The sequence below is a fragment of the Macaca mulatta genome, chromosome 18 (genome assembly GCF_049350105.2).
Source record: "Macaca mulatta isolate MMU2019108-1 chromosome 18, T2T-MMU8v2.0, whole genome shotgun sequence".
NCBI classification, from domain to species: Eukaryota; Metazoa; Chordata; class Mammalia; order Primates; family Cercopithecidae; genus Macaca; species Macaca mulatta.
The window spans coordinates 12127015-12150701 of NC_133423.1; the positions used below are offsets into that span (position 1 = coordinate 12127015).

The following is a 23687-nucleotide window of genomic DNA, read 5'->3' on the forward strand; positions in this document are numbered from 1 at the left end:
TGGACTGTGGACAGAGCTAGGAACAACCCCTTAAAACTCACCCTGCGCCGGCAGCATAGCTCACTGCAAACATGCAGTTAGGTAGTCTAACCCTAACGTTAGTCGCCCTAGTGGCCGCTGGAGAAATCACAAAACCAGCTCATAATCCCTTTGTCTGGAGATTCTGGCTTTATGAAAACCGAACCCACCCTGGGCAACCTCATAAGCCCGGAAAATTATTGGCCAGTGCTGATTGCCCTTCCTTAGGGTGCAACAGCCCAATTCTACTAAATTTTACTGGTTTTCAAATAGCCAAACCTATGACACCAATAATATGCTTTGAGTTTGATCAGACTAAATACAATTGTAAACACTATTGGTGGCACCAAAATGCCGGCTGTCCTTATAACTATTGTAACATCCATAGACCCCGTTATTGGGGAGAGAGAAAACAGACCCTAAATGGCCCTTCCATCGTAGACGGGATAGAGACTTTTCATATACATGGATAGTTAGAGACCCCTGGAACTCCCGCTGGACCACGCCTCAACATGGGGCTGTATACTACTCCCCCTCCTCCACATGGCCTAGCAGTCACCTCTATCTGTGGCGAGGCCTAGTGCAAGTACTGCCCCTGGTCCACGGGAATATCCAACGACAGGAAAACAGACTAACACAAGACTTACGTCCTTTCTCCTGGTTAAAGTTATTACAAGAAGGACTAGAACTTGCTAACCTTACAGGACTTCATAGCCTGTCTGGCTGCTTTCTGTGCGCCACTCTAGGGCGTCCACTGCTAACCGCTGTCCCTCTGCCATGGGGATCCTCTACCTTTGCCCAAGCTAACAACCTCTGAAACCTCTCGTATGCTCCTATCCTGAACGTGCCCCTATACCTAAACCCCAGTCAGGAGAAGTTTCCCTACTGTTTCTCAGGAACCAATTCCAGCCTCTGCAGCATCACTGCAACGCCCCCTAATATCACCTTAAGGGCTCCATCAGGCATATTCTTCTGGTGTAATGGAACCTTATCTAAGAACCTACCTAGTCCTTCTGTTAATAACCTACTGTGTCTCCCTGTCACATTAGTTCCCCGGTTGACTCTACTAACTGCTGGCGAGTTCCTAGGGTATACCGGTAACTGGACTAGTGCTGTTATTCACCCAGACCCTAGACCAAGACCTGCACGAGCCATATTTCTCCTCCTCATTGCAGGAATCTCCCTCACCGCATCCTTCATTGCGGCCGGACTGGCGGGGGGAGCCCTAGGTCACACCCTCATAGAAAGTAACAAGTTGTACCAACAATTTGCCGTTGCCATGGAGGAGTCGGCTGAGTCCCTTGCCTCCCTTCAGCGACAGCTCACGTCCCTAGCTCAGGTAACCTTGCAGAACCGGAGAGCCCTAGACCTACTCACTGCAGAAAAAGGTGGTACATGTATATTTCTAAAAGAAGACTGTTGTTTCTACATAAATGAATCAGGACTTGTAGAGGACCGGGTCCAACAGTTACGCAAGTTAAGCACTGAAGTAAAAACACGGCAGTTTGCTTCAGCTGCAGACCAATGGTGGCATTCCTCTATGTTTTCTCTGTTAGCCCCCTTCCTTGGACCCCTGCTAAGTCTACTATTTCTGCTTACCGTAGGACCTTGTGTTGTTAACAGAATTTTACAATTTGTTAGGGAGAGATTTGACACCGTACAACTCATGGTCCTCAGAGCCCAATACCAACCTGTAAACGCTGAAACAGAATCAGACTTATAAGACCCAAGATTGGCTCTAAAGATACCTGAAAAGAAGGGGGGAATGAAAGGAGCTGGGCACATTCCTCAGCCCCGGGCTCAAAACTCCCTGAGCCTAGCACAAACACATCCCATCCTCCCATCCCACCACCATATATCTCTCAAACTCCCTGAGCCCAGTACAAACACCACCTGGAAAGTCTCTGATAAGGGGACAGCCGTTCAAGGTTACTGAAAGCGCAGGAGCCAAAAGAATTTCTTTGTTCCCCTGCAACTTTTGGGCTATAAAAAGCAAACGCTCGCATTGTTCGGGGCCCTCTTGTATACTGTGTAAAGGAGGGACCAGGTTCGAACTTGTAGTAAAGATCCTTGCCGCTTGGCTTTGACTCTGGACTCTGGTGGTCTTCTTCGGGGAACAAACAGTCTGGGCATAACAATGTCCTATAACAGGTGAATGCATAGATAAATTGTGGTAATTCTGCAATGGAATATTATTCTGTCCTAAAAGCAAGTGAGTTATCAAGCCATGAAAAGAAATGGAGAAACCTCAAATGCATATTGGTAGGTGAAAGAAGCTATTCTGGAATGTCTGTATGATTCCAACTATAGTTTCTTACAGAATATGCATTACCAATTAATACTCTTACCAGTAGTGTCTAAAAATGTTTGACTCCTTATGTTTACTTTATCATTGTCCTAAAAAATAAACATTTTTTTTAAATTTGGAAATTATATTTTATTTTGGATTTTAAAATACTGAGTTTTTTTTATTATCGTAATACTTCAAGAATTTGGAGTATGATACAGCATTTTCTTATCTGCCCAATTTTTAGACTTTATCAGAAGTAATATTTTTTCACGTTGATTTACATAGTGTTTTCTTTAAAAATAAAATGTTACTAATGCAACTGAAACCTTATCCTCTAATTCTTTTTCTTTTTCTTGCTTCCAGGAGAAACCATTCTCTGAGGTGGGGGTATATCATTCTCACTAGCATTTTTATTTTTAGATTTTTTTAAAATAACAAATGCCGTAAAGGCTTTACCTTTTCAAGTAAAATATGTTTATATTTACCTTCTTTTTAAACAGTATGTTTGTATTTGTTTCTCATTTTTTCCTTTGTTTTCTAGTTCATTTTTAAGCAAGGAAATAATTAGATAAAAATATAGAATGACATTATCAAGAACTCAGTGCTATCTGCTACTTTTTCAATATTTTCCAGTTGAGGTATATTTAAAGAGGAAAGAGAGAGAGCGAGAGAGAGAGAGAGCTAGCTGCTCTGATGGCACTTCAGATATGTACACAAAGTACTGTAGATACATTGATCTGAGGCCGACTTTAAGTGATTTCTAAGCTTTGAGAGAATCAGGCCACGTCTATACCGTATTTTCAAACTTTTACATGCATAGGCATCACCTGGAGAAGTAGCTGAAGCACAGTTCCGGAGCCCCGTCCCCTGAGATTCTGATGAAGTAGGTCAGTGAGGCGCCCATTTATTTACATACCTCACAAGCTCGGGGGATGCCAGCGCCACCTGTGAGGACCACCCTTTGAAAATCGGTGATGTGCACAATGGTTAAAATAAATCCGGAATCAAAACACTGTCTTGATATTGTTTCCCCCTAGATTCTGTTTGTTTTACATCAGTCACAATAGACTGCTGTCTTCCAGTTTCAGACCTCATGCCTCTGTGTGGACGGCTCAAAGCAATTCTTTATTCTGTGTGAAACAGATATTTTGAACTCTGTCTGAAAGGTCACTTATCTCTGTCACCCCAGGGTAGGGTCATGGGTGCCTTGTTTAGTTCATTTGGTGAGGTCATGTTTTCCTGGATAGTCTTGACACTTGCAGATGTTTGTCACTGTCTGGGTATTGAAGAGTGAGGTATTATTGTAGTCATCACACTCTAGGCTTATTTATATTCATCCTTCTTGGGAAGGCTTTCTAAGTATTCAAAGGGAATTGAATGTTATGATCTAAATCTTTGTTCAGTGAAGCTGTATCTGCACTATGGACACCTCAAGCTCAGTAATGCTGTGACTCTTGCAGACTCATAGTGATACTGCCTTGGTGATCTTGGGTAGAATCTGGGAGGGTTCCCAGGGTTACCAGGACAGACTCTGTTCTATTCCCTTACTTTCCAAACTAAAAAGTCTCCCTCTCTGTGCTGAGTTCCCTGGAGCTGGCGGAGGGATGACACAAGCACCTGTGTGGCCACCACCACTGGGACTGTGCTGGTTCAGACCTGAAGCCAGCACAGCACTGGCTCTTACTCCAGACCCATGACAGCCACTGCCTGGCTACCACAAATATTCGTTCAAGGTCCAAGAGCTCTTTAACCAGCATTTGGCAAATCCAGCCAGACAGGGGAAGTACCCTTTATAAAAACCATCAGATCTCATGAGACTTATTCACTATCGCAAGAACAGCATGGGAAAAACCCACCCTCATGATTCAATTACTTCCTACACGGTCACTCCCATGACACATGGGATAATGGGAGCTACAATTCAAGATGATATTTGGGTGGGGACACAGCCAAACCATATCAGTAATCTCTACTGATCTCAAGGACATTAAAAGGATAACAGGAAAATACTACTAACAACACACATCAATAATTTAAATAATTTGGATGAAACAGATTACTTTCTTGAAAGGAAAATGTACAACTACCAAAACTCACACAAGAGAAATAGATAACCTGAGTAATTATATATTTGTATATTAAAAAATTGAAATAATATTGCCTTTCCAAAAAGAGTATTACCAAATCCAGATTATTTTACTTATAAATTATTCAAAATAGTTCAGTAAGGAATTGTTCCAAGTATTAAACTCTACCAGTAAACAGATGCAGAACAAACATTTTCTAACTAAATTTTTGAGACTAGAGTTACCCTACAATCAAAACCAAATAAATACAATAAAAGAAAACTACAGACTAATACCTCTCATAAACATAAGTGCAAAAGTCCTTACAAAATATTTATAAAAGTGAATCCAACAATGTATAAAAACATTGTGCACCAACCACAAACAAGTGAAATTTATATTCTAGGTATGCAAGGATAGTTCCACATTTGAAAAATTAATCAATGTAATCAGTTATATCAACAGACTAAAGAAGGAAAATAAGATGATCATATTAATTAGTACAGTAAAAGAATAAAATAATCCAAAACTAATTAATGATAAAAACTCCCAGCAACTTGAAGTAGAACGAAACATTTTCAATTTGCAAACAGATAAGCAAAACAAAATGAGGAAAGCACCATTTATAAAATAATAAAAAAAACCTAAACAACTACAACTTACCTTATACTTATTGTTGAGAAATTGGAGGGGTTTTCACTAAAATTGAGTGTTAGGCAAGAAAGAAATAATATTACCTTTGTTTGCAGATGACACGCTGGTCCATGTAGAAAATCCCAAATAAATGACAGAAACTCCTGGAAAAAAAAAAACAGGTATATGAAGGTTGCAAAATACAAGGTTAATATACAACAGTCAATAGTTGAAGTGAAGTCTGTTATCCCACTCAGGAATGTAAGCTACACTTAAGACTTGCTGGAGAGAAAACATATGTGATACATAATTTATAGGTTAACTTGAAAATCCTCTGTGCCTTCTTTCTTATTGCTCTTACATTGAATTTTCCAAGAAGGAAAGGCCTCCCATAATACATTTTAGACAAGCCATCAAAAAAATAGCATGAGACTATAACTCTGAGAATGTAAAAAAGGGAAGATATTTAACTCTTCCTAAATAAAAGAGAAGACAAATCTTTATAACAGTACAAACCGGTGTCCATGTGTCAATGGAAATAACTTGTTACTGTAAATCTATAACATACTCCTTGTTATCTGCCAAACAACTACCATTTTCAGGGCAATAAATGTATATAGCTTGAATTGTAGAAAAAATGCAGAAATTAACAAACTATGTATTTAAGTACCATTGCAATGACAAAAAAGCAAATACATAGAGATAAACCTAACAAAATATGTGAAATATTTGAAAGCTGAATACTAGTAAACATTGATAAGAGAAATAACAGTTTATCAATAAATATTCATGGATTGGAAAATACATTACTGTTAAAGTGTTGATTCTACCCAAAGTGATCTACAGATTCAATGTATTTCTAAAGTCCCCACAGGTTTTCTTTGTAGAAGTTGACTTTCTGATGTCAAAATTATAAAGTGCAGTAAATAAATATAAAGACGAAAACAAACTTGGAACACAAGATTAAAACTGCAGAACCTAAACTGCCTCCTGATACCAAGATTTTTATAAAGCCATGCTAACTAAGACAGTATGGTAGTGCCAAAAGGATGGGCAGGTTGACCCAATTTAAGAGAAGAGAGAGTCCAGAAATAAACTTACACAGGTAAAGTTAATTTATTTTGACAAAGATGCCAAGACAATTCAATGGATAAAGTTTAGAATAATAATTAAATGGTGCTGAAATAATTGAAAATTCACATGTAAAAAATAAAACAAATTATATTCACACCATAAACACAAACATTCAATGGATTATAGATCTAAATGCAAAATCTGATAACTATAAATCTTTCAGGAAAACGTATTTTACCCTTAATGTAGGCAGAGATTAAAACTACTTTTTGTTGTTGTTCAAAATATTTAACAAAATAAAAGGACTAAAGTACTTCAAGAAAATACTTGCAAATCACAGATGTGATAAAGAGTTGGTCTACAGTATGGAAAGTACCCTCATAACTCAATAATAAGAAAAGAGAAAATACAGTTTAAAGTGGGCAAAAGATTTCAACAGACATTGCACCAAAGAAGAGACACAGATAGTAACTAACACCATTGTCATTAAGCAAATGAAACTTAAATGACAAGATGCCACTACAAACCTAAAAGAAGGATTAAAATGTAAAGAAATTACAAGAAAAAAAGTCAAAACACCAGAAAACTGACAATGACAGCTTCTGAATATGTAGACAAACAGGAACTCTCCTGCCTTGTTGGTTGAAATGCAAAATGTACAGCCTTTTTGGAAAAGAACCTGGCAGTTAATCATCAAGTTAATCATACACTTAATATACAATCAAATAATCCCACTTGAAAGTATTTACCCAAGTGGAATGATAACCCATATTCACACAAAAACTGAACATAAATGTTTACAGACACTTTATTCATACCAAATATCGAAAATAATAAAATGTCCTTCAACTTGGGAATTGATAAAAAAAATTGGTACCTTCTCCAGTGGAATACTACTCAACAGTAAAAAGAAACAGACCACAAAGACACACAAAATGTTGATGAATCTCAAGTGTATTCTAAAAAGTCAGACACAAAAGCAAAACCATTAGAAGAAATGTCAGATCAGCAATTACCAGTGACTGAGGTTGGGATGACCGTTTAGTCTTGAAAAGGGACATAAGGGAACTCTTTGGCGGGAGGGGAGGATCAAATATTCTGAATGTCAATTATGGTGGTTATATGACTGTACTTATTGCTCAAAATTTGTAGAATCATACACTGAAAAAAGATAAATTTTCCTGTATATACATTTTATCTCAGCCTTACTGACTTTTAAAAGGCTCATTGACTAGTTTAAAGCGTGCATGAAGGGGTCCTCTTTATTAGGACTGAAGCATCTAAGCACAGTCACCTTTGCCAGTGTTACTGCATTTGCTGCTCTCCTTGGCAGAAATGTATTCTCTACTCATCAGATGACATCAACTCAGTTTTGCTTGGTAAACTACTGTAGACATTTGAGATGCTGCCTGTTCTCCTGTGTCCCATTCGCTACAATATTTAATTTCTGCTTGGGGCAGGAGTATGGCATTGAATGTTGTCTTCATATCCAAATAGAATGCAAGCCTTTATTTTCAGTAATAGGAAATGAGTGTGTGATAGTTAATTTTAAGTGTCAACTTGACTAGATTAAGAAATACCTAGAGAACAGGTAGAGCTTTGTTTGGAAGTGTGTTTTTGAGAGTATTTCCTGAGGAGATTGATGCGTGAGTGTGAGTGGACTAGGTACAGAAAGTTCACCCTCAATGTGAGTTTTCACCATTCAATAGGCTGGAGTCTCTGATAAAACACAGAATAGTGGAAAGGTGAATTGGTCTCTCTCTTGGAGCTTAGATACACTCTTCTTCTCCTGCCCCTGGAGATCAGAACTCTACAGTCTCTGACCTTTGGACTCCAGGACTTTCACCAGCACCCTCAACATTCCCACTGGGTTCTCAGGACTTTATAGTTGTACTGAGCCATGCCGCTGGCATCCTAGGGTCTCCAGCTTGCAGATAGCCTGCCATGGGACTTAACCTTTGTAATAATGTGAGCCAATTCTGCCAATAAATCTCCTTTCATCTCTGTCTGTCTGTCTATCTATCTATCTATCTATCTATCTATCTATCTATCTATCTATCATCTATCTGTTATCTATCTATCATCTATCTGTTATCTATCATCTATCTGTTATCTATCTATCTATCTATCTATCTATCTATCTATCTATCGAATCTATCTGCCTACCTACCATATTAGTCCATCTCTCTGGAGAAACCTAATACAGACTGAAACTTTCAAAAAAGTGTTTAGTTTGCATTTCAAGTAAGGTCTCAACAGTCCAAGAATCAGTTTGTTAGGGTGGGCTAAAAGGAATCGGGGCTTTCCTAGTACCTAGAGATGCTCTTCAGGCTCCCTGCTGACTCTGGAGTGGAAAAACTTCCCCATTCATGTGGAAGGCCCTACTTCCTTCAATCCTAACTTTAGAAAGAGAAACTTTGTCCTTGTGTCATGTTTTGACAGCTTGAAAAAACATACACTAATACATTAAAAATGTATCCAAGGGATGACATTTTATGTTATTTTATTTTAGCTTATTTGTATTTTCTGTTTTTCCCTATAGTGAACATATATTGCATTTGTAATAACAACAAAAATGAAACTGAGAAAGAATAATTTAGGATATATATTGTTCAAGTTTTCGTGATGATCTAAACACATAATGCTTTGCTTTGTTCTTTACTGGTAATGTTTAAAATTGATATGAAACAATAAAATGTAGATTCAGGTAATTAAATGAAATAATATTTAGTATGTAAATAGGTTTATATTTTAATGATCAGAAGCTATTCCCCCATTCAAAGAGGCAGAATGAAAAATAATGCAGATGCCTTTGCTGTATACCAATACTTTTTGTTTTAAAGCTATAAACACACCAACTCGTATAAAGAAAACACCAATGAAAGCTCAATCAGTACTGATGCAACATACTAAAAGCCACATAGTGAATTGGCTGCTTTTTACTAGACTTCAAAAAGCATTGTTCGAACCCCAGCAGAACATTCACTGTTAGTGTTAAGTGTTGTTCTCTTAATAACTGAGAAGTTGTGTTCTTCCATAAGTCCACTTCATTAGTATTGGCACATTTTTATTGGTTTCTAAACACTGATTAGAAACTGCAGCTCCTACTTGTGCGACATTATTAGCCTTAACAAATTATAAAGACTGCTTGAAATCCTGAAATCCACTGAAACCTTTGGAAGAGTGGGTGAAGGGAAGCCTTAAACCACCATAAACATGCATGTTGTGTTTGTTAATACTCCCCGAATAGGAACAATGAAGTACAAAGCTAATGCCGGTCTTCAGGCTCCTGTTTCAGTTTAGAAAGGGATGAGTAATTATAACAACAACAACAACAATTAGTCTATATTAATGCTACTATTATTGATTCTTAACTTGCAGGTTAAAGAGCCACGAATATCCCAGTATATTTTTTACCAAATTATGAGCAGCTTATGATAACAAGGGGCAAGACACCACTTCCACCCACCAATGGGCCACTCTGGATAGAAAAGGAAGGCTGCTTGTATGGCTTTACCTTCTTTTCTTTCTTTCTTTTTTTTTTTTTTTTTGAGACAGAGTTTTACTCTTGTTGCCCGGGCTGGAGTACAATGGCGCAATCTCAGCTCATTGCAACGTCCACCTCCTGGGATCAAGCGATTCTTCTGCCTCAGCCTCTCAAGTAGCTGAGATTACAGTCATGCGCCACCACGCCTGGACAATTTTTTGTATTTTTAGTAGAGACAGGGTTTGTCCATGTTGGTCAGGCTGGTCTCAAACTCCCGACCTCATGATCCACCCATCTCGGCCTCCCAGCTGCTTATGCCTTTATTTTCTAAAAAAAAAAAAAAAAAAAAAAAAAAGGATTTCATTTCTGTCATCTGTAACTCATATCATCTCTATTAAATAGCTATTATTATAACCATTTCATATCAAAGGCATTCATTCACTCATGGAAGCATTTCGAGGGCAGGAATTCTTGTCTATTTGTTGCTGTGTTTTATCTTGAAACTCTAGAGCTGTCTATGGAACATGGTTGGCACTCAATAAATGTTTGCTGAGTGAGGGAACTTGCCTGCCAAGTATCTATGTGATTTACCCAAGATCTCACAGTTATTAACTCATGTGGCAAGAAGCCAAACCAGTTATTTTTAAATTTAAATTTTGAATCCTTTCTATTACAAAATAAAGCATTATATTCATAAAGAGAATAATTCATATGGAGACTAATTATATACCCCTGGATTTGAGAGGAATACCATTTCCAAATTCAGAAAAAAAAAAAAAAACAAACCAGAAAATATTTAAAAATATATGGGCTTATATGACAACATTCATTCACAGGACACTATAAACAATGTTAAAATTTATATGGATGGGAAACTATTGTTTATTACATAAAAGATGAGCAAAAGGCTCATCGCTGTGATTTGTACAAACCTTAGGTAGTAGAAAGGAATAATGTCAACAGTTTGATTAAAAAATTAATAGAAGATGCAAATAGGAATCCACCAAAAAGTAAATTGCCATATGAAATAATTATTTCTATAAGCATATGAAATAATTATTCATGTTATGAATTTTTTAAATGAAAATTTAAGCCACAACGAAATATCAATTTTATGTTCAACATGAGCATAGTAACAACCACAAATAAACAAATAATGGAATCTACTGTTAAAGATGATTTAGATACAAAATTGAGAGTAAATGAGTTGCTTATATAATCTTGAATTATCAATTATCATTTTAAAAATTATAAATTACATTTGCCTCTGTCTTCCATTATTGATTTTCTATTGTACAGAAAAATATATTAAAATAAATTTGTTTAAGAACATTAAAACCAAGATAGAATTTCTATCATTTATTTTAAAATTATGACATTTAAACTGCTATTATATAAAACTGTTGATAGAGAATTTCACATTAAAAATTTTTAATTATTAAAATAATGTAAGCTGTTCCAACTGTACTGTACTTAAATTTTTACTCGTATGATATTGGACAAATTAAGGAGCAATATCAAGTATTTAACTTTAGTTACTCCAGTTGGTGAAGGGACATGTTAAATAAGTGAGAATAAAGAACTTTTTCATATATATTTTGACGGTTTTGATAAGTATGTATAATACACATAATTTAAATTGGCTATCCTTTTATTTCTTCCTATTATCCAGACATTTCATGTGCTCTGTTTATTCTTTAAACTTTATTCAATCAAGAATTATTAGCCAAATATTTCAGAGTGGAAAATGTTAATTACATTATCTTAAAGATATCAAATAATGTTTTTCAAGACTATAGATAAAGAAAGAGTATATAATCACATCCAATTCTATCTCCTACAAAGTTAATTTTAACAACTATAGCCTATGGTGGTATTAAAATGTACTAGCGATCAGTTCTGAGTAATGTCACTCAGATGTGGTAAGAGTTTCCAGTTCCGGTTAAGGAATTCAGGTTTCAGTTAAGATGAAGTAAACACCCTCCACTCAATCCTTTCCACCGATTACAAGTAAAAACCCTGGAGAGAATGCATAAGGCAGCTCTCTGAATTCATTGAAAAGTAAATAATAGCTGATCGATTTGTCAGGTAAATCAAAATTCGAATATGACAGGTAAGCCTTTTTTATCTTTGTTTTTTCACTTCTCATCTCTTCCAAATTAGACTCAGCATAACCCAAATCTGAAAAACTTGATTTTTTAATTTATGTGGAGAGAGCAAAATACTTGAACAGCCAAACAATTTTTTTTCATGTTTTCCACTAGCTCCTCATTAGTTGGCTCCAAGATCTGGTGGCCACCAAGATTTGACTGGATATATAAAACTTTTTTGGAGAGGAAGGTACAATCTTGTGGTACTCACTGCTAGAATTTGCTTTCTCATCAATTGCTACTGATCTCAAAGTTCCCAGACACCGTAGATTCTTCCCAGTTTCATCACTGTACCAGCAGACTGATCTTCTCAGAACCGTGAAGCTGTGACTCAGAGGGTGCCAAAATGTCGATATCTCAGGGCACTATGAGTTGGCCACAGGGAATCAGGAAACGCTATGAGTATTATTCTGTTCAACTTTAGTAAACATCTCTGCAACATCATTTCTTTCCTCACTTTGTTAAAGAGGTCTCTTGTGTTCCTCCTACAGATTTCTTCTGACACGTTCATGGGAGTATGCCATTATTCCACCATTCCCAGACCTCCCTTACGCATGATATTTCTAAAACCCATCATGCTCAGGCCTGGGGGTGGGACTGGGAGTGGTTGGAAAAGCAGGCATTGCCTTCCCTCATTTTTTTAATCTTCTTCAATTGATTTAAGCCACATTCACCTGGAAGTACCAAAAAAAATGTGTGCCATCAGGAGCAGTATATAAGAATACCGTGAGCTCTTTTGTGACCACTATAGCTGAAGGTTGAAACTCTAAAGCACTAAAGCACTTTCTAGTTATATAATGTGGAAACCATGTAGGCAAGATGGGGCCCCACATTCCTCTAAACAGGGACACCAAACTCCTAAAAACTTGGTGAGGTTTCCCCCAAGCTTACCAGAGTAAAGGTCAAAATATTGTTATGTTTATAGTAATAACTAAAATTTCCTTATTTCATAAGAATAGCACAAATATTCTGGCCTTTTAAGATGAAATTGTATCAAGCTATCTGGTAGTTAGAGAAAATCATAAAGCACCTTTAAATACCCCTCAGCTCCAGCTCCTCTGATGCCCAGGAAGTCACTGAGGTACAATCACTTAATACTGGGCTCATTGCTCTGAGAATAAAAGCAACGGTTCGGTTTTCCCATGGTGGAAAGTCCCAGAAGTGAAAGCAGAACTGATTTATTTCTGGTCCACAGTGTCCTGACCCATGCTGTGTCCTGCTTTTATATCCACTATGGGTGGTAGTTCCTTAGTCCTGAAGCAGCTGCTTATGCCCAGTGTCTTACAGAGTCCTAGGCTTCCTCCAACAGATTTTGCCATTTGACTCTGATGAGTGTTCCTTTGTCCAGTCTAAGACAGTATCTACTCAATTGCAATCACCTGGCCAGCCACAATCTCTTAGCCAAAGTATCACCTTTTGACTCTGTTCACTGGTTCAGTATTTCCAGACATATTTGAATCCAACTTTTAACTCTATTGGATCAACTATATGGTAATTTGCTATTTTAGCCCTGATTGATAATTGTTTTAATGTTTTTTAATTCCACTTAATTGAGAATAAAAATGTTGAATATCAGTTTTTATGAATATTTAAGAAAGTGGAGTTCTCCAAGTCATAAAATATAAAAGTAGAAAGATGGGTTTTATCCTTAATTGATGATAATTTCAACATGTTTCTCAAGTTTTCAAATATTTAAGAAACAAAAGTTCTTCAAGTTTTTGCCCAACACACACATACTTAGAATAAGAATGCCAAGACAGTTGGCTTACGGATTAGAAAAAAAGGCATGAAATGATTTTTAAGTGCAATTAGCATGATTGCCTACATAGAAGATCCAGAAGAATATACCATAAAACTTGCAGAATTAGGTGAGTCTAGAAAATTTGCAATACACACAACAAATTTAAACCAACTGTATTTTACCTATACTATCAATAAATAACTTGACAACCAAATTTTAAAAGTAACATTATAACATGATCAAAGCACATGGAACTTTCAGGAATAAATCTAATAAAAATGTGTGCAAGATTTTGCCTTCTCTCTTTTTCTGAAAGCCATTTATTTCTGGTTTTATTTACAACTATAAGAAAACACTCTATTATAGAATATTGCTTTTTAGCTTAGATATATCTGTTTAAATACAACTACATAAAACAAGTTAGACATTTAATGAAACTTTCTTATAACAAAAGAAAATCAAGCTTATAAGGCGAAACTAAACCACCTAAAAACATATTCTGTTGGCCAGGCGTGGTGGTTCACGTCTGTAATCCCAGCATTTTGGGAGGCCAAGACAGGCAGATCATGAGGTCAGGAGATCGAGACCATCCTAGCTAACATGGTGAATCCCTGTCTCCACTAAAAATACAAAAAAGAAAAATTAGCTGAGCGTGGTGGTGGGTGCCTGTAGTCCCAGCTACTCGGGAGGCTGAGGTAGGAGAATTGTTTGAACCTGGGAGGCAGAGCTTACAGTGAGCCGAGATTGCGCCACTGCACTCCAGCCTGGGTGACAGAGTTAGACTCTATATCAGAAAAAATAAATAAATAAAAAGAAAGAAAGAAAAAAGAAAAACGTATTCTGTTGCTTTACTTAATACGCTCTAAGTGTATTGAAAACCTCCTTACAAATTTTCTATATATCATGTAACTTCAAAAAAAAATAGAGATTTGACCCATTGACATAAAAGCATGAGAATCATATCCAATGTATCTTCCACAAAATGTGAGCACCTTTGGATAATGAATGATGCCTAATTCATATTTATTTGACCTGAATTCAACACATTTTTTGGATCATGGAAGGCACCTAATAAACCTTACAATAATTCATTGCTTTGCAAGTAACATTTTATATTCAAATATATTATTTAAAACTTCGAACTACTCTATAACGTAGTGTCACACTTGAGGTATTTGGTTATATGTTAGTCATTTGTCATTATCCCCGTTAGCTCTGAGAGTGCCCATGATGTGCTTTAAAGATGCTTAACTGACGTCTGTTGACTAAATAATTGAAACAGTGGTCACTTTGGCTAATCATCATTAATAACATTATATGTTTGTATTAATTTGTTTTCAGACTGCTATAAAGAACTATCCCAAACTGGGTAATTTACAAAGAATAGAGGTTTAATTGACTCACAGCTCTGCATGGCTAGGGAGGCCTTGGGAAACTTACAATCATGGTGGAAGGCAAAGGAGAAGCAAGCACCTTCTCACATGGTGGCAGGAGAGACAGAGTGCTGGGGAAATTGCTGCTTTTAAACCATTATATCTTCTGAGAACTCGCTTTCTATCATGAGAACAACATGGAGGATATTGCCTCCACGATCCAATCACCTCCCACCACGTCCCTCCCTTGACACCTGGGAATTAGAATTCCGGAGGAGACTTGGGTGGGGACACAGATCCAAACCATATGAGTGTTAATCTAGACAGAAAAAATGTCTACAGTTGCTATGAGCTTCCTTCACAAAATACAGAATAAAATTAAAAAATAAAAGATAGGGAACATTTCAAGATTGAAGAAACTCTTAGAAACTCTCAATCAATTTTCAAAGGAGACTTGACATGGCAAAGGTCAGGAAGTCAGGGAGGGAGGCAAGCTGTCTGAGTCACAGAGAGTAAAATGTCAAGTAGTAGTAGGGCATAGATATTGAGAACTAAAATCTTATGAGAAAATAAGGTCAAGCAACAAGTTTTGGTAACAGGAAGCAGAGGGATGGAAAAATATTGACAAAAGTCCAAGTAGAAGGTGTAAGGAAAGTGCAAACATCAGGACTACAATAAAGGGGTGGCATAAATTTTTTATAGTGTTTCTCTCTGACTTCTTGGAAATGCAATGACCAACTTAAGTTAGTAAACATCCCTAAACCTGGAAAATTCAGCCAAGTTGAGAGACACTTTCTCTCATAGTTTATAATGTCAATATATGGAGGAAACAGTGTTTGAGGTTGTTCTTCCCTGCAATTAACTGTTATAAACTATTTTATAAAAATGCCTTAGTTTTGAACAGGTGACAATAAAAACACATAGTGAGAACTTTTCAATTGCAAAGTCATGGAGCTGTACATGAGCAAAGAATTTGGTTCTCTAACTGTTAAGCATTTAAAAAGAAAAATATTTTAATAATTATGGGCAAACTCTTATTAAATGGAGGAGAAGTGTCAGTTAAACCAAGCACCTGCTGTATATGAATTAAGTATTAATGTAACTTTTATATGTATAGCTATTGCCAATTTCTGTTGACTTTACCTCAGCAGCATATATCACCATTCCTATATATCCCACTTTCAGATTCTTTCAAAAATTGTTTTCTAAAAGGTTGTTAGACTAATTTTCTGAAGAACAGTATTTTTAAAAATCACTTTTTTGCTGAAAAGCATGTGTGGCTCTTCAGTGACTAATAGAAGGTGTTCCATGACCTGGCCCTAGCTAATTAATCACAGGTTATTCTCCTGTTCATTTCTACTTACTTTATATTCATTACAAATTTCATGGTTTTCCATTATTCCCCCTAGCTTTCCCAACCTGTGCTTAATGCTCTCTCTTTCTACTGATCATTTTATTATATCCAATTCTCATTTGCCCTTAAATCTCATCTGGAAGCCTCACTCTCCATAAAATTGATTAAGTATTACCAACATTTAAGGAAACCATATAATGTTTCCTTAAATCTAAAATATCTATGAGTGTTTTATACGTTGCATCTGCTATAAAGCTCATCGCAGAACCTTGCAAATACTGTTCAATGTGAAATTAAGGCAAATAAGTGTTTGACTCAAATCATATGGCTTTTAATTTTGTACAACTCTTCATTTAATGTCCTGCTTAATTTCTGTTCATTTTGTTAATAATAAAGTGCTGTCTATTTCAGCATGTCTTATCTCAGATTATCTGTTAATGAATCTCATAAAACATTTTGAGTACCTTGAGAACAAGGCTTAGGACTAATATAGGATTGTATCCCCAATCTATCTCACTCTATTCCAATAAGTCCTACAATGTAAGCACTCAGGAAATGCTTAATAACTGCATGAATAAATTTCTTGCCGACAATGTCTCATGAATAACAACGTCATTTCAGAGTATTAGATCCAAAAATAGACAGGAAGTTCAAAGAGTAACCAAAATTCCTGGCTAAATAATTTAAATCCTTTTAAAATTGGTTTTTAACTTCTCCTGTTGTGGAACATGGGTTCTATAATCGTTATAGATTACAGTGCTGTTCGCCTTCCAACCAGGTATAATGGTAATCATTTACACGTTTACACAGCAGAAACGTTCTTAAGGTAAGATTCTCTATTGTCCACATAATTTTTCTTTAACATTTAGAAACTACTTATATATGTCTGATAATCAGTGCTAGTGAATGACAAAACTAATAAACATATAGTATGTAATAAATATGAAAAAGTTATAAAATCATTCAGTTTAGGTTGATAAATTCCCTTTCCTACTCCTATCAGTTAGAAATTGTTCTAACTAATTTAGTGATTTACTGTATAAAATAGTAGTCTATAATAATGTTGGCAACTTTGGTGAAAAAATTACACATTCCAACCCCTAATGTTATGACATTTGGCAAAAATTATGTAATTCCACAAATGTTTAAGATCTTAAGGTCAAGTCATCAACACAGAATTGACTCATTAATGTACAGAATTTTTATATCCATTTTTCCCTTTCTTTTTTGATATTGCCATTCTTTGGTGTTCTCTCCCCATTTTCCTAACTTATCTTCTTTTAAAATTTAACACATTTCCTAGAATTGCTCCTAATTCTTGTACAATCAACTGAATCCACACCTTTCTTAGTTCATAAATAAGATACTGTAAAAACATGCTTAATTTATCTTCATTTTTCTTCAGTTTGTTGTTGGTAAGTTGATAATTCTTAAATTCTGAAAGTGCAAGTACAATTCAAAAACACACAAAGTTTACTTCTTGTTCCTATTACTCATATTCTGTATACACCTGACATCATATCTACCTTCAGGCTTATGTTAACATCTTTGTTTTACTCTTTTCCTTGCATTAGCGGTAGGTTTAGCTACAATTGATATGGAATTTAAAGTATCAGTTGTTTGAATAAGGGAAGTATAACGATTTCTCATCTGAAAGTCTAAGTATTTCTCAGTGGGTAAAACTATCCCCAACAAGAAAATTAAGAAGCTGAAGAAAGAGGCTGACATATCAGGCTTTTCAGGGGGGGGAAAAAAAAAATATATATATATATATATATATATATAAACTGGGATTTACAAACAGAAACCACGTCCATGTCCGTGTCTTGGGAGTCAGTGAGACAGGATGGTGGATCCCCACACCATTACTTTCCAGACCCAGGGCTTACATATATAAGAGAAATAATATACATGATTCAGAAGAGATGTGTAGGGCAATGGAAGTAGGATAACATCAAGGTTGTTTTGACCTAAGGGAAGGATTTATGATAAACATATGGCCTTACACAAGGAACAGTAGATAAACTGGAAATCTTAGAGTCTTTTCCAGAACTGGGTTTCATCAGAAGTCAATATGGTGGATTAGCTTCTAAGATGGAGTTGCTTTGGATTTCACATTAAGCACACAGCACCCAAAGTTAACATGGTTCTCCATTTTAACTTGGATCCAAGCATGCATTGCATGTCTCTATTCCAATGGGAACACATCGTACTAGTTGGCTGGTCCAGTGCAGGTGTTAATAGCCACATGTTAGCCAGAAGGGAGATTTAAAAAACAGAAGGGCAAAAAGCACCATTTTTTTTTTTTTTTAAGGATATGTCCACAAAGCTTCAAAATCCAATTCTACTTATGGCATTTTCATCATCGTGGAGTTACCTTGCCACACCAAATGGCAGAAGAACCTGGGAAAGGCGTCCAGCTAAAAATAGTAGGTGAATTATCATAGAAAAAGAACGAACGTGATACTGGGGTCCACTAGAAATCTCAGCAACCTACTTTTATTTGCTGATCATATTTTTATTTTTACTCAGATAAGTTCCATAGCTCTCTGACAGAGATAAATGAGTTGGACATACAACTTAATTTGATCATTGTCAGATGTTTGTCAAAATACTTTGTCCTGAATTAATTTCTCTTAAAAATGGAATTACATGGCTAAATAATCTTTGAACTAGCCAGTTCTACAACACCATCAGTCTTCAACTATGTCTATTTTGATACTTCAACACAGGCTTAACTATTTTATCTGAGTCTCTAAATACGTATATATTTTTAAAAGCTTTTGTATTATTTAAAATATGATCATCTTGATTTTTTTCTGAAAATAAAATGTGTTGTTAGTTCAGAAAGTTCTACTTTTTATATCTCCTAAATTATCTATTCAATGAAATAATAATATTTTTAATTCACAAATATATATTGACCATTCAATGTGTTCTAGCCACTTTCTGAAAATACGGAAGTACACATAAAACAGACTAGTCCTTGCCTACACAGAAATTACAGTCTAGGTTTAGGCACTGTGAGGGGAGTGCATGCAATAGATGGCAGTGAGGATGAAGATTCTCTGAGAAAATTATACCTATTGAACACAGGCCTGAATTCATCAAGGAGATTGTTCAGATGGGTATTTGAAGGAAGATCCATCTGGGCCAAAGGAACGGGAACTGTCAGGGCTCTGAGCCAAGAATGGGCCTGCTGGGAATATTATCAGATCGGAGGATTGTGAGGACCATGATCCTGTAAAGCCTTTTAGTTTTGATTTTACTCTGAGACAGATAAGGAGCCATTGGATGTTTTTGAAGAGAGGAGGAAAGTATTTTGAAATAATCAGTCTATGTCAGACTGATTAGAAAAGTAGAAAAGCCATATAATGCAAGACAGGAGCTGCAAAACCCTGGAGACTTTTAGAAAAGAGAGAGGAAAAATAATATTAAGTATGCAGCAAGTGCAAGGAAAACCTGTCTTCTATCTGTAGATGTTTGAAATCTGAATTTTGGGATAGAAAATAGCATCACTGGAGATGTTTACAGGGATAGTCATGTCCTTGAGGACAGCCAAGTGTTTATAGTAGTAGGAAAAGAGGTTGAGAAAGTCAATCAGGGATTAAAATTTAGGATACCTTGCTGAGTAACTGACCCACTGTTCCAGCAGACTCTGTGGAATGTCTGGAGTTGTAGGAATGCTTGTGAAAGTGGCTCATAGTGAGAGAGGCACTGAGCTATATGGGATAAATGCCTGCATGGATAAGGGATAACCTGGGATCCTAGGGCTTCTTGGAATGTGGGGCACATCCATTTAACTTATTAAAAAAGGATCTGTTAGGCAAATTACGATGGCATACCTAAAAATATGTGGTAGAGTGAATGGAGAGGCAGTGTCTTAGCAGTAAGAATCTCCTAGCTTGAAGAATCTCTTGGTTGCACTAGTAGTTTCAAGATCGTGGTGCTGGGCTGAGTGCAGCGGCTCATGCCTGTAATTCCAGCACTTAAGGAGGCCAAGATGGGTGAATTACTTGAGGCTAGGAGTTTGAGACCAGCCGGAAAACACAGTGAAACCTTGTCTCTACCGAAAATACAAAAATTACCTGGGTGTGGTGACATCCGCCTGTGGTCCCAGCTACTTGAGAGGCTGAGGAAGGAGGATTACCTGAGCCTAGGAGAAGGCTGAGGCTGCAGTGAGCTGAGAGCACACCACTGCACTCCAGTCTGGGAGACAGAGCAAGACCTTGTCTCAAAAACGAAAAAAAAATAAAAAAAAAGATTGTGATGTTGAGGCTGGCAGAGGTGCAGTGTCAATAGGACATATACGGTGCTTCCTAAGGGCCACCAAATCCTCTATGACAGATTTTCCTTATAGTGTGTGTTAACCATAACACAGTTATGGTGAGTGTGTTATTAACTAACACACCAAATTAGTCAACTCTAACTCATCAATAGGAAAAAAAAAAATTTTAGATTCATAAATACAATTATACTTTAAATAATTTAAGAAGAAAAGATGCAGAATTTAAAGAAAGTCTTCCATTACCATGCAAATTTGATTAATTATACCCAATTATGAGTACATTTACCATTATGAGCCATAATAATTCACATTATTAATATTTAATATGACAGTTGCAAAGTTATCAAAGAAAATGCAGTTTTTTTGGTCTTTGGTTTATAAGCAAAAGGGGTCAAGGTTTAAATGAGCGGAATAAATTGATTTTAAGCTCCAGCTCTTCCAATAAAAGTGCAACCTAATTAAGTATAACAGCTACAGCTTCAGACAAATGTAAAACATTCAGTAGAAATTTTGACAAAAATGTATTTACCACAAATTGGATGTAGCTGTGATGTGTGAAGATAGAAAGAAATGTAATGAGCTGTTAACAGACATTTTTAACCAAGGAAATATGAATTGCATTTGACCACATTTTCCATCTGTTAAGATGAGTTATACAAGAGCTGATAAGCAGATGAAGCACCGTGGTCTGGCAGGAAGTTAACTTAAATTATGTGCACCAGTGAGGAAAGCTACTCTTAAAATCCAGTGAACTGATTCAAAGATCATTTCTTTTCTTTTTGCATACTAAATACCAATGGTTTTCCAGAACATAAGCAAAAAAATGTTACCCCAGACTGAGCCAGGCAATTGTTATTGGCATGCAGACTACAGTGGTTTTGGAAATCACAATAGAACAAAAGAAAGCAGCAGACATGAAACCTTTACATCTTCATGGCGCATCCTGCATTTAGTGTATTTACTCTCATTAATAGTAAATTTGGAAAGCCCAGCCTTTTATTCGGATTCAATTTAAGTGATAAACATGCTCCAAACGAGCAGTGGGAAAACCCTTTCAATGCCAATTTTAAGTGCACTGAGATTTTAACTTAGCTTTTAGAATGGAAATATATTAATATCTACTTAAATAGCTCTGTAAGTTATTTTCACTTTTTATTTTGAAATAATTTCAGAAATAATTACAAAGTGTTTCTGTGTACCCCTTACTCAAATCATCTAACATTAGCTGCTTATAAAACCATGGTACAGTGATCAAAACTTAAAAAAATTAACATTGATAGAGTACTATTTAATTACTAAACTACAAACTACAGTAGGATTTCACCATTTTTTCTACTCTGTTTTTTTTTTTTCATTTCAGGATCCAATCCAGGGTTCCACATTACATTTAGTCATTGTTTCTCCTCCAATCTGTAACAGTTTCTGAGTATTTCCTCCTCTTTCATGACCTTTACACTTTGGAGTAATGTTAAGTATAAATAGTACTGGTGGGTATTTTGTACCTACCCCTTAGTTCGAGTTTGTATGATGTATTCTCATTATTAGATTGAGGTTATATAATTTGGAGAAGAATACCACAGCGTTAGTGTGTACTTTCCAGTATACCATATCTAGTGGCACATGAAGCCAATACTTCATTATTACTGGGGATGTCAACCTGAGTCATTGGGATTGAGCTAATGTCTGCCAGGTTTCCCTACTGTAAAATTACTATTTTCCCTTAGTAATTAATAAATATTGTAATTAATGGATATTCTGAAGCTTTGTCAACATCTATATCTGCTTAAAATTTTGAAGTAATAGAATAAAATATACATAAGAACCTATCGAAAATATAATTTCCAGAAAAGAATAAAAAAAGAGATAAAGTATACATTTTAAAATAATCTAATGGTTAGGATAACATAACCAAGAGTTTTGCACTCTGCAGGATAATTTTTACTTTCTATCTCAGTGGATTCAATTTAAACAGTATTCATATTATATTAATTAGCATTTGACAATGGGTATCTCTTAGTTTGCAAACTATTTTCCATCAACATCTGTATTTTAAGCTTTCTTTGAAAAAAATGAGAAAATCTTATAATCCTGAGTTCATATTATGCTTTAAGTTTAATTGAGCAATAATTGATCTACAAAAATGCACATATTTAACGTTTATATTTTGATGAGTTGGGACATATGCATCCTTGTGTGTTTTCATTTGTTTCTGTTTTGTGGAAAGAACACTTAAGTAGAGATCTATTCCCTTAAAATAATTTAAAGTGCACAATGCCACATTGCTAATTATAGCTACCATGTTGAACAGCAGATCTTATAACTTACTCATTTGTATAACTGAAACTTCATACCCATTGAACAATATTGATGGGTCCATATTTTAATAATACCATAATTTTCTATAATTGAGTTCTGGATTTTATTCTTCATTTTTCCACAATTATATTGCATCAACAAACTGGCTCATTTATTTGTTATCTTTTTCAAATCTCTAGGCATTTGTGTTTCTGGTCCTTGATGCTTGAGAATATGAGGGAGGGTAATATTAATCCAGTATTATAAACACCATTAAAGGAGCTCACTTGTTTTTTTGTGTGTTTTGTTTTGCTTTGCTTTGTAATTAAAAACTCCATGAAAAAGAAGGACACAAGCTATTTTGTAACTATGATATATCACAGTTACCTAGCTGGAACATCATACTAATTTCATTACATTAATTTCTGGCAAAATTCCATTTAAAATAGTTGGCTATTTATTTTTAAGCATTTTATCCAAAAGAGCTTTGAACAAAATTTAGCCACTGCTAAATGTTTAAAATTCATGGGTAACTGACAACAGACAAAAGGTTGCATGAATTTACAAAAATTCTAACAGAAAATCGAGCAAGTTTGGGATGCAATTAAAATGGAAACAGCCGCTAACTAAAAATCAGAAGTCCCTCTGTCAGCCAATGCTAATCAACCTCTGCCTCCTACAAAATGCTGCCCTAAAGATCAAAAATACTTGATCGAAGGCCATTAATTGAAAAGAAATATAATGCTACAGAAGACAAGTTTAACTTCTTAAAGTAATCTATTTAAAAATCAAAGTTATAATTAGTGACTCAAATGCCAAACATCCCAAGGATTATCTCCCTAAAGATGTTAAAGATGACACCATCCCAAAAACTTTGTAAAAATACACAAAGATATTTTGAGAATCATAAAACAAACT

At 35.7% G+C, this 23687-nt stretch overlaps 1 long non-coding RNA gene across 2 annotated transcripts in view; it reads right to left on the reverse strand.

Annotated features, from left to right (window-relative positions):
* Window positions 1-23687, reverse strand: part of LOC144336470 (uncharacterized) — a 415262-nt gene that overhangs the window by 69350 nt on the left and 322225 nt on the right. For both annotated transcript variants that reach the window (XR_013408315.1, XR_013408314.1), the window contains exon 2: window positions 5112-5171. This is a non-coding gene — a long non-coding RNA (uncharacterized LOC144336470). The remainder of the gene's footprint in view (window positions 1-5111; window positions 5172-23687) is intronic.